The 10,061-nt window shown below is 35.1% G+C and overlaps 1 long non-coding RNA gene across 1 annotated transcript; it reads right to left on the bottom strand.

Annotated features, from left to right (window-relative positions):
* Positions 1 to 6: 6 nt before the first annotated feature.
* LOC106679489 (uncharacterized) lies at positions 7 to 6,504 on the bottom strand. The gene is made up of 3 exons (XR_001342969.3): positions 5,937 to 6,504; positions 4,252 to 4,343; positions 7 to 4,150 (listed from the first exon to the last, which is right to left on the bottom strand). It is a non-coding gene; the product is annotated as an uncharacterized lncRNA (long non-coding RNA).
* Between the last annotated feature and the right edge of the window lie 3,557 nt (positions 6,505 to 10,061).

Below are 10,061 nucleotides of genomic sequence, written 5' to 3'. Positions count from 1 at the left end.
AGGTGCTGCGCCTTGATATTTTTGGTGGAGAATGAAACACACCATCCAAGACACCATAGGTAATTGTGAAGTGTGCCTAAGCACCAAAGAAGACCGAATTTCCAGAGCATTGAAGCTGGACAGACTCACCACTTGAATACTGGCAGTGAAGTTTTTTGGGGCAAGGTTCATCGTCTCTGGCAGACGGAAAGAATCAGTATACACTGGACATTTATACAGTTCACGATGATGGTGGAGACTCTCCGGGTAACATAACACCAGAAAGAGGTGACGCTTACCTATCATCAGGGCAAGACGAATCATAGGGGCTTAATAAAACTCTATAGGCGCTACGCCGTTGATATTTTTGATGGGAAACGAAGAGCATTATCCAAAACACCATAGGTAAATGTGAAGTATGAATAAGCACCAAATAAGACCGTCACCTGCCACAGGCGATACAAAAAAAATGCCCACTGCAAAAGGGCCACTTAGTGATCTACAGGTGGACTGTTACATGGAGAGGGTACAAGTGGATCATGGTAGTAGATGACTTCAGTAAATTAGCAATGGCGTACCCAGTGATAGAAAAATTGGTGGAAGCAGTATTGAAGGCCTTGTGAACCTGGTTCCAATACTATGGTGTTCCAGAAAGAATCTTATCTGACAACAGAGGAGAGTTTGACAATGCTGGAATTAGAGCAGAGATGAATGTCTTGGAGGTAACGGGGCACTTTAATACTCCAGGTCACTTGAAGGGTATAAGCGTTTCTAAATCTAATTCTCTGTATAAGCGGGTATAAGTTTCTCTTTTCTTAGGGTTAAATGTATATATATTCTTACTTTCTTTAGTTGTATTTAATGTGCAGCTTTATGTTAGCTGTTTGTTTATATATATGCAATATTTTGCGTTTACGAGGAATGTTCCTAAACTGGCGGGGGGAGGGGGGAGTTAGACTGATTCAAATTTATCAATAGATGAACTGGATTAAATAAAAGGCAGTCTTTGAGATACAATCAAGTTGGTCATTTCTCTCTGGGTGTTATTCCGCAAACTTTTTCTGTTTTTATTAGCTTTTCCTTGCAAACGCATAACTGGTGCTGAAACCGGGAAAGGAGTGCATAAATTGGAAGTTTTTTTTAATAAAAAAAAAAAAAAAAGAATTATTTCTTTCTCATTTTCTGTTCTTCGTCATATCAAATGAGGATTTAAAGATGGCATTTGGTGCAGCGCATGCGAACGCTATTGACTTGATGAACATCACAGAATCCACAGAATGCCATTTCAGATTTAGAAAGCTTTTCTGGAGAAATAGGTGAGTTGAACCATTTTCTCAAAGGAGGCGACCTACTTATAGCAAAAATTGAAGCTAAGCTAGCAGAAAACCAACTAAACAAAGGAGATGTAGACTCATTGACGGCGGCCTTGATAGGTAGGATAAAAAGAAGTATCTTAACCAAAGTATCGTAACCAAATTCAGACCGATGAAGAAACATCATGGCCCAAAGTCAAGGATAGACTAAAGAGTATATATAGGGGCAATTGTGCAGACAGGGGACTAGAAGGAAATAATCCTAAACGAGTACGATGATGTATTTTTCAAGGAAGGAGAGGACCTCGGAGTAATGGGTAAGACAGAATACGAAATTCCCTTGAAACAGGATTGGGTAATGTACGTAGAGGAGAGGTGATAGGGAACTAGATGAATCAGTATGCCAGACATACATGAACAACCTGTTAGTATTTAGCAAAACCGAGACTGAACACAGGCACCATTTGAAACAAGTTTTTCACTGTATAAGGGAGTTCAGGTTGAAACTCTCCCGTGAAAAATCTGTACTGGGCCAAGCAGAGATAAGTTTTTGGGACACACAATTTCGAAAGAAGGGGTAAAACCTCATGCTAAAAAAGTGGCAACCTTAGAGCAGATGGTAATGCCAACAGATATCAAAGGGACCAGATGGCTGTTAGGCGCGTTAAACTATTACCACAGGTTTGTTCTTGCAATGGTACAGTACTTAATTCCCCTTAATAATCTCCTCAAGAAAAGTAGCTTAGGTAAATTGATAATAACACAGAGCATGGAGCAGAATACTTGTAAATACATGGAGCACTTACAGAGCGAACCGGTTCTGGCATTTCCAGACTTTCGGGAGGCATTTACCTTCACTATGGATGCCCGTGAGTATGCCCTAGGAGCAGTATTGTCTCAAGAAGGCTCAGGGGGAGACTGCCAAATAGCATACGCCAGTAGACGCCTGAAGGAAGTGGAAGCTCGCTATTGTGCCCAAGAGAGTAAACTTTTGGAGATTGTGTGGGAAGTGGACCTCTTCCAACCTTACCTGTTTGGAAGGTGGATCCTAGTCATACAGATCATCGCCCTTTGCAGTGGGTTGGAATGTTTAAGGAGTCATCCATGAGGATCACGCGGTGGAAAGAACTTCATAGCTAGAACATTATGGATATTATTTACAAACCCGGAAAAGAAAATGTGGTAGCCGACTGGCTCTCGAAGGCAATAATAGTAAATGTGATCAAAGACGACAAGGGAGGCCTTTCAGTGGGATCACGGCAGTTTAAGCGCGAGTGGACACCGGGGGAAGAAGAACAAGACGCGGGAGAAGAAATCAGGGAAGAATCATCCGTCAAAGAGGACACACCTGGAAAACTGGAAAGACACACCATGTATACGTTGGAAACGCGGTAGTCTGGGATAATATATGCAGATTATGGTGGACAGAACAGATTGGAGTGGACCCAATTAGCCCTTTCAATTAGAAAGGGTATAAATGGATAACATTAATCGAACTATTCAGCAAGGTGGCCATGGCGTGTCCTGTGCGGGATATATCTGCGGAGGCAGTGCTAACTGCTCTACAAACTTGGTTTCAATTCTATGGAGTCCCTGATAGAATCTCATCCGACAGTGGAAAAGAGTTCAATAAAGCGACCATGAGAATACTGGAGGTGATATGGTATCCTAACACCTCAGGATAACCCAAAAGCCCGAGGAGGAATAGAATACCTTCATAGTACCCTCAGTGACCATTTGCGGGTATATCAAGTGGATAAAGGGTTAGAATCTGATGGAGCAATGACCGGAGCAATCGCAGCCTACAATCACTCAATTCATAAGGTCATGGGGTTCGCCCAATTGGAGGTACTCTTTGGGTTACATGCACGGCAAGATTACAGAGGTGCGATGACCGAAGAAGGGGAGATTTCTAAATAATGGCCTGACGTTGAGGAAAATATGGGCCAAGGTAAAAGGGAGGATTGAGAGGGAAAAAAGTAAAAGTTTGGCACAGCATAATTGTACAGCAATGGTAGAAGAGAAGTGTGTTGATAGAACATGGGTGGAAGAAAGGGGGGCAGGCCAACTAACGTAAATTGTGGGCTACGGGGCGATTGTTTTATCCCAATGGTATCTAGAAGTGCTCTCCAATCATCACTGATAGAATAAATTGTATACAATTTTTTTTTTTTTTAATTTGTATGTTAAGATTTGTTGCAGGTTAACAATTGTAAGGAAATGCGAGTTTTATAGTATAATTATTTTGTTTTGTTCAGGTGTCATTTATCTTATTTGTTTTGTTATTCTACTGTTATGTAATCTATCATAATTTATTATCTTAGTATCTTAATCTATTATGTTTGTAATCTAGAATTTAGTTATGTCTGCGTATAAGGTTGAGAAGGAGTTAACTTTCAATTTTGTTTTATAATTATTGTTATCATTATTATCATATTACTACTGATATTCTGTTTCATGTTTGTATATTGTACTGATAGTTTATGGGGAATGTCTGTAAATTGGTGCAGAGGGGGGAGGGGGGAGTTAAGGCCTGAGTGCTATAGTCAGTTTACATGCCAAATCAGCAGATCAAGTAGATAAACTGATCGAATATAATGTCACAACAGAGAAACCCAAAGAGGTTGCCCAGTTATGACATCAATAGTAGAGGAGGAGAGCATGAATGTTGCCAGTGGAGGCCTCTCAGATATACTGGGAAAAGAATTCTACTGATGAATCAGCTCCAGCTGCCCAACTGTCCCTAGTGTTGATATCCTGGGGGCAAACTAAGAATGGTTTGGTCCACTTCAAATAAAATCATGCCCTCTCAGTGTGTGTTATTCCATTAAACCCAACAGCCATTTCCTAGGTTTACACTAAAATAAAAACGATATTATTATAAACTTAATTATGATACTTAAGTAACTTATAATATTGTAGAAGAAACAAGAAGTATAAATTAAAAATCAAAACTCACCTTTGTCCAGTCACTCAAAAATGTCAATCTTTTCTTTATATACCATTATCTTGTATTTTCTTTTACTATCTCCTTTTTAAATTTTGAAGGAACTAAAATCAAACAAAAACATGTAGTTTAAAATAATTTTAATCCATCAGACCAAGTTTGAAATAAAACCAAAACAACTTTTTCATTATTGCCATAAAAATCATTATAGTTTTAAACTTAACCTATAAATGAAAGTAGAGTAAGGGGAGGTTTGCCATCATGAATAGTAAATAAGTAGCCCTTTGAAAGAACCAGAGATCAATTTAAAATTTTAAGCAAAAGTAGGGTGAAAAGTAGAAGTCTTATGATGCGCACCGTACTAAAGTTTTTGTAAATTGGTTTAATTTGAAAGAAAAAAAAAAAAAAAGGTCATAATTTTGCTATTGTTTGTTAGTTTTTTAAAATATTTTTGTATATTTTTATTGATCTAGAAGACTTGAGTCACAAAAAAGCAATATTTTTTTCTGATTATAACTGAAATGAGACATAGTGTATGTACATAACGACTTGTACATATATTGTATACATTATACTAAAATATCTGAATATAAATGTAATTTTAATGGAGCAAAGTAGAAGGTCTTACTTAATTTAGTTTCCTTTCTACATAATTTATAGCCACCAAGTACTACATTGATATACAAGGGCTTTAAATAGACATTTACCCATCACCATTTACTTTCTTAAGCATTCTTATTATAAATGCTACAAGCAATAAAAAAAAAAAAAAAGTACTTTCATTATACTAAATAAGATTATTATTGAAACCTACTTGAGTACTTAATCAGGTTCTTATGAACCTCAGTAGAATCACATATAAAGATAACATTAATGTCCATAATACTACTTTGTATCGTGTCAATAATCATAAATATAATGCAACATAAAATTATGTGATTAATAGATTTATAGAGACCTATGTCACAAAATAAGAAATTAAGTATTTAAAGGACATTAGATATTTGTTTGAAACAATAACATAGGTCCAACATTACAAGGATCCTAACACCAACAAACAGTTCATGACATAAATACATATCTGTTGGTCAAAATGACTCATTTATGATCACTCAATCATATGGATCAATCTAAAATTATAAAAGAAAGTAACTCATATAAACAGTTCTAAAATGTAATGATACTGTTGTGATGGGAAAATAATTATTAAAAATACATTAGGTATCATGTAAGTATACAAATATATAAGTTAATTTAATAAACGTTAATCAAATAAAAATTTAATATCAGAATAACCATAGATAGTAAATAATCAGGCACTTTATACATTATAATTGTTTCACAACACTATCAGACGGAATGTTTAAAACAAAACAATTTTATCAAATTCTCTGCAGTACATTAATCTGAAAATAATGTGGTAAAAACTTATAGATAATATGCAATCAATAATGTTATGGGTTAATTGAATTACATTAATTGTTAAAGGAAAGTAATGTCACATTCTAATATAAGATGTCATAAGGACAATCATTTGATTGTTTGTATCTGAATAATTTAAATGATTTGAATGGGTAAGGACTCTCGCACTGAATAATACTATTTTGTATAACACTTAGTATGAATACATACATGAATAAAAATACTTTAATTAAAGAGAAATGAAAAATTCAAAATAAATTAGATATTTAACTCACATTTTTCTAAGCAACTCCATCAAAAAGTTTAAAACTCATATGAATCAGTTACAATTTAATGTACCATCTCAGAAATAAGAAACGAACTAATATTGTAAAACTTGAATTTTATCACAAACCAATGATATAATTGTTTACTTATTTATCCAATGTACTTCACCCTCTTCTGGGCGATATTTTTTTTTAATATAGGCTTTGAATAAAGAAACCTAAGAAAGTTCTTCAATATCCCATTCGCTGAAAAAAGAAACTTTTAGAATCGACTGAGTTGTTCCTCGGAATTCGTTATAATTAACTTCGATAGTTTATAGCCTTCGTCTTCATAAGAATCAACTGTCAAAATATCCTAATTAGGTTTGATCCAAGAACCGGTTTGACAGTCAGAGCATGCACAGTACCATATTGGCGTGGTATGGAGCTTGGCGCCATTTCTTTGACTGTTCAGCAGACTGTTCCTAGAGACCCAATACCAAGCTCGGAACAGTTTGCTGACAGTCAGAGCAGTCCCTGGCTTTGTGCAGGGACAGATGGAACCGGGCATGCGCAAACGTTCGTTCCCCCTATTTGAATTAGCGAGGACGACTTCAAAACAGCAAAGATGTGAAGTGTCGAAAAGTTTTGGAATGAATTCAAATTTTAAATAAAGGTATGTCATTTTCCTCACATTTTCCGTTCTAAATTAAATAACATAATTATTAAAATCTTTTCAAATTTAACAGGAATTCTATAGTGTGATTAAATTGTTGAGAAAAAAATATCTTCCATTTTAATTACTATGTGAAACATCAAATATTAATCTTACAAATAAATAATATGGATTTTGATGTATAAACCAATTGAATTCAACTGCATTTTAAATTTTACAGCTTAATTAATATCCTTTATTTTTAAGATAAATAGGTTGTCCAACAAAACAACACCTGCAGAGACTTTCAATAGCTTCGGATATACGCCATCGTCATCCAGCTCTGCGTACTGCATGGTAACTCCCCTTATAAAGTCCAAGAGGAGCAGCTCCAATTCACCCACCACATGTCCATGCGCTGGCAAAGAAGAATACAACCACTCATCTGCGTTAGTTGACCGCATCACATCGTCATTGCCGAGCCGTGACCTTCCTCCTTCTGTCATCAGCCACATCGTGCGCCATCTTTGGCAGATCAGCGGTTCGTGGAGTCAAGTTCGGTAAACCTATTAATTGGCTGGGACTTATACTCATGGATCCCCTTGGTTCATGGTGTATAAACAAGTCTTAATACCTATGCCGACCTTGTATATAAAAATTCGAAAAACATAGAAATGAAATTCTTGAATTTCAAGCTAATCGATTTCATCGTAAAAGTTGGTGTAACATACCAGGGATAACTCGTTTTTGATGTGTAATTTTAGTTACATAGGGTTTTTCAGCTAGGTAGGTTAGGTTCTCGAAGGATGGAAACTTCGCTCTGTAGGGTACTAGTCTGCAGTCGCGAAGGAGGAATGCAAGTCCTAACTTGGTAGTAGTCGCAGGTCCTTGCAGGAAGGAAACTTCGTTCTGCAGGGTTCTATTCTGCAGGCACGAAGGGGAATTAAGTCTTTACTGGGTCCTAGATGCAGTTGCGTACGATAGGAGTAAAGGTATAGGAAGGATAAGATTCCAGAGGCGGCAGAGTAAAATATAAGACACCATGCATTTCCAAAAAAATAGCACAAGTATATACTGACTGATCTACTGTGAATGTTGTTACACATTGGCTCTTAAGGAGGAGAATTCTGTGAGGCAGAATTTCGCACTGAGGCCTATAATCTGCCCCTAGTCAACTTTCTGGATTATTAAACACCATCGAGAGATGCTACGAGTGAGACGTTAGCTTTCAGTCGATCAGAATATTCTATTGTAATCTTTATTCATTCAAATGATACATTTATGAATATTATAATATTCTATATCGATGTTACATGTGGTAAATTAAAGTAGATACAAGGAATAGTACAAATATTAATATACGTAGTAGTTCCCAAGTCAGATGGTAGATTGCGTCAGGCCATAGCAGTTTTGGCAACTGTAGTAGCTACAGTATAGAACAACAGGTAGCTACATAGTAATTATTACCATTATTGGAGGTTCATTGCACAAAGTTAACTAATCCTACCAATTAATGCTGCAAAAAATCTAGAGTTTGTTTATTAAGCGTAAGGTCTTTGTTTTCAAAGATTACCAGAAAAGCGAAAAATGGTAAAACTCGGAAACCAAATAAAATTTTGTAGTTATGGGTACTACAAAATTTATTTGGGTCATTCTCCAATTATGGTGATATTTTAGTTACAGAGCTTATTAAGAATTATCAACCATCTGAATGTTAATGATTTTATTTTATTTAGTAATTATTCACTTTGAAGTTATCATTTCCATCCTACTTTGAGGTTTTAATTATCAATTGTTATCTTGTAATAAAATATGTAATACTTGTTTTATCACTCCCTGACACTGTCACAAAGCCAAAAATGAGACTTTGTAAGTCAATGATGACAGTTTCTTTTGAAGGAAATCTAAAAAAACTGAGTGCCTCATTTTCACCATTCTTTTAAATATTGGTATAAAACAAAATTTTAATTTTTGATGGAACACTAATCTCAATAATGCTTTTTACCTCTTTCACACAGTTTTTGGTCACCCCCAGGCTTGTTTATGAAAAGCCCACTAATTTACCCTTACAAAGGAAAATGTGCTGAAAAGTAATTAGGTTATACTAGATAATATACAATATACATATATAATATACAATAAGGATAGATGCTATATAAGAAGGAATCAGAACGCGCGTGGTCCCCTTCGTTTTTTTTTCACTTCTACAGTTGATTCTAGGATGTAAAAGAAAATTAATGATGTGTGAATACTTTTATTGGTGGCCACTCACTCCCTAGAGCTCAACCTTATCAATACCAATTTAGAGTTATTAAAAAAAATATTGTATATTATATAGTTTCGTATTATTTCAAAACCTCTTTGCGTAAATGATTATCTTTGTCGTATAGGAAGATAGTCAGGAAGATTATCTTTGTCTTCTTCTTTTTTTTCTCTCTTATCTTAAGAGTAAAGATGGAAATTGTTGATTTGCAATGACTATTCTCTATTTTCCAGTTTGGATTTTTTCTTTTTCTTTTTGTTTCTTGAAGTCATGGGAATGTTTTTCCCAATTACGCCAGTTTGCATATATATGAAATAATAGTACTAAAATTTCTGTCACCTCCTGCTGATCCTCATTAAATATATAATATTTGTTTATGTAACTTGTTGAAAATAATATTTCTTCATGACATTGAATATTATGTTCTATATGGGGTAAAATTATCACATATGATAATAACGAAAAAGTCAAAAATGTTTCAAATACTTTTAAGCAGGAAGAGTTGTTATTGTTAGGATTTATTGTGTGTTGTTGTGTGTGTAATTATTAAAAGAAAAATGGTCCGGGTGTGGTTAAAATTAACTTAAATCGTACATAAACTATCTATTATGAGCCAATGTGTCGACACTCTGCAGGACTTCATCAGGGTTTTCAGAATGAAGGAAAGCGAATGAATCGAAAATTTTCATACATTCGCTGACTACTGCTAAATAAATATTTAATTCTTTTAAAAAAAATTGATAACTAAATAGCACCAACTTAGGAGAAAACCCAATATGAATATACACTTATGAATATACACACTCACAAATATACTCAGTACTAGTTTCCATGAACTTGATTTTTTTTCAAGATTTTGAAAGTGACAATTTTGTGAGAATGAACTCTGTACAAATGGGCGATAGCATAAAGACATTTAAGAGATAAATTCATGTCCAAAGAACGGTTTCCACGGTAACAATTACCACAATTGCCATGATGCCCTCATTATAGCATTTGCTGTCGTAGCAGTACTGACGCATTTCCAGGTTTTGTGTGAGCTGACTGTACCTACTATTACGTTAACTATCGCATGCGTACATGTATCGGATTGAAAGTTTGAGCGCTTTTAGGCCCAAGAGTTTTTTTAGTATTTTCATAACTTCGGAGGGAGGAGCGGTGGCTGAAGCATTTTTTCTTAAGAAAATCATTTTTATGATAATTTTAATTTTATATTTGAATAATTCCATTTATGACT

This window comes from Halyomorpha halys, unplaced genomic scaffold (assembly GCF_000696795.3).
Source record: "Halyomorpha halys isolate HHAL.00 unplaced genomic scaffold, Hhal_1.1 Scaffold207.1, whole genome shotgun sequence".
Classification (NCBI taxonomy): domain Eukaryota; kingdom Metazoa; phylum Arthropoda; class Insecta; order Hemiptera; family Pentatomidae; genus Halyomorpha; species Halyomorpha halys.
Note: the sequence above shows the minus strand (reverse complement) of the source record. Positions and strands in the feature narration are given on the sequence as shown.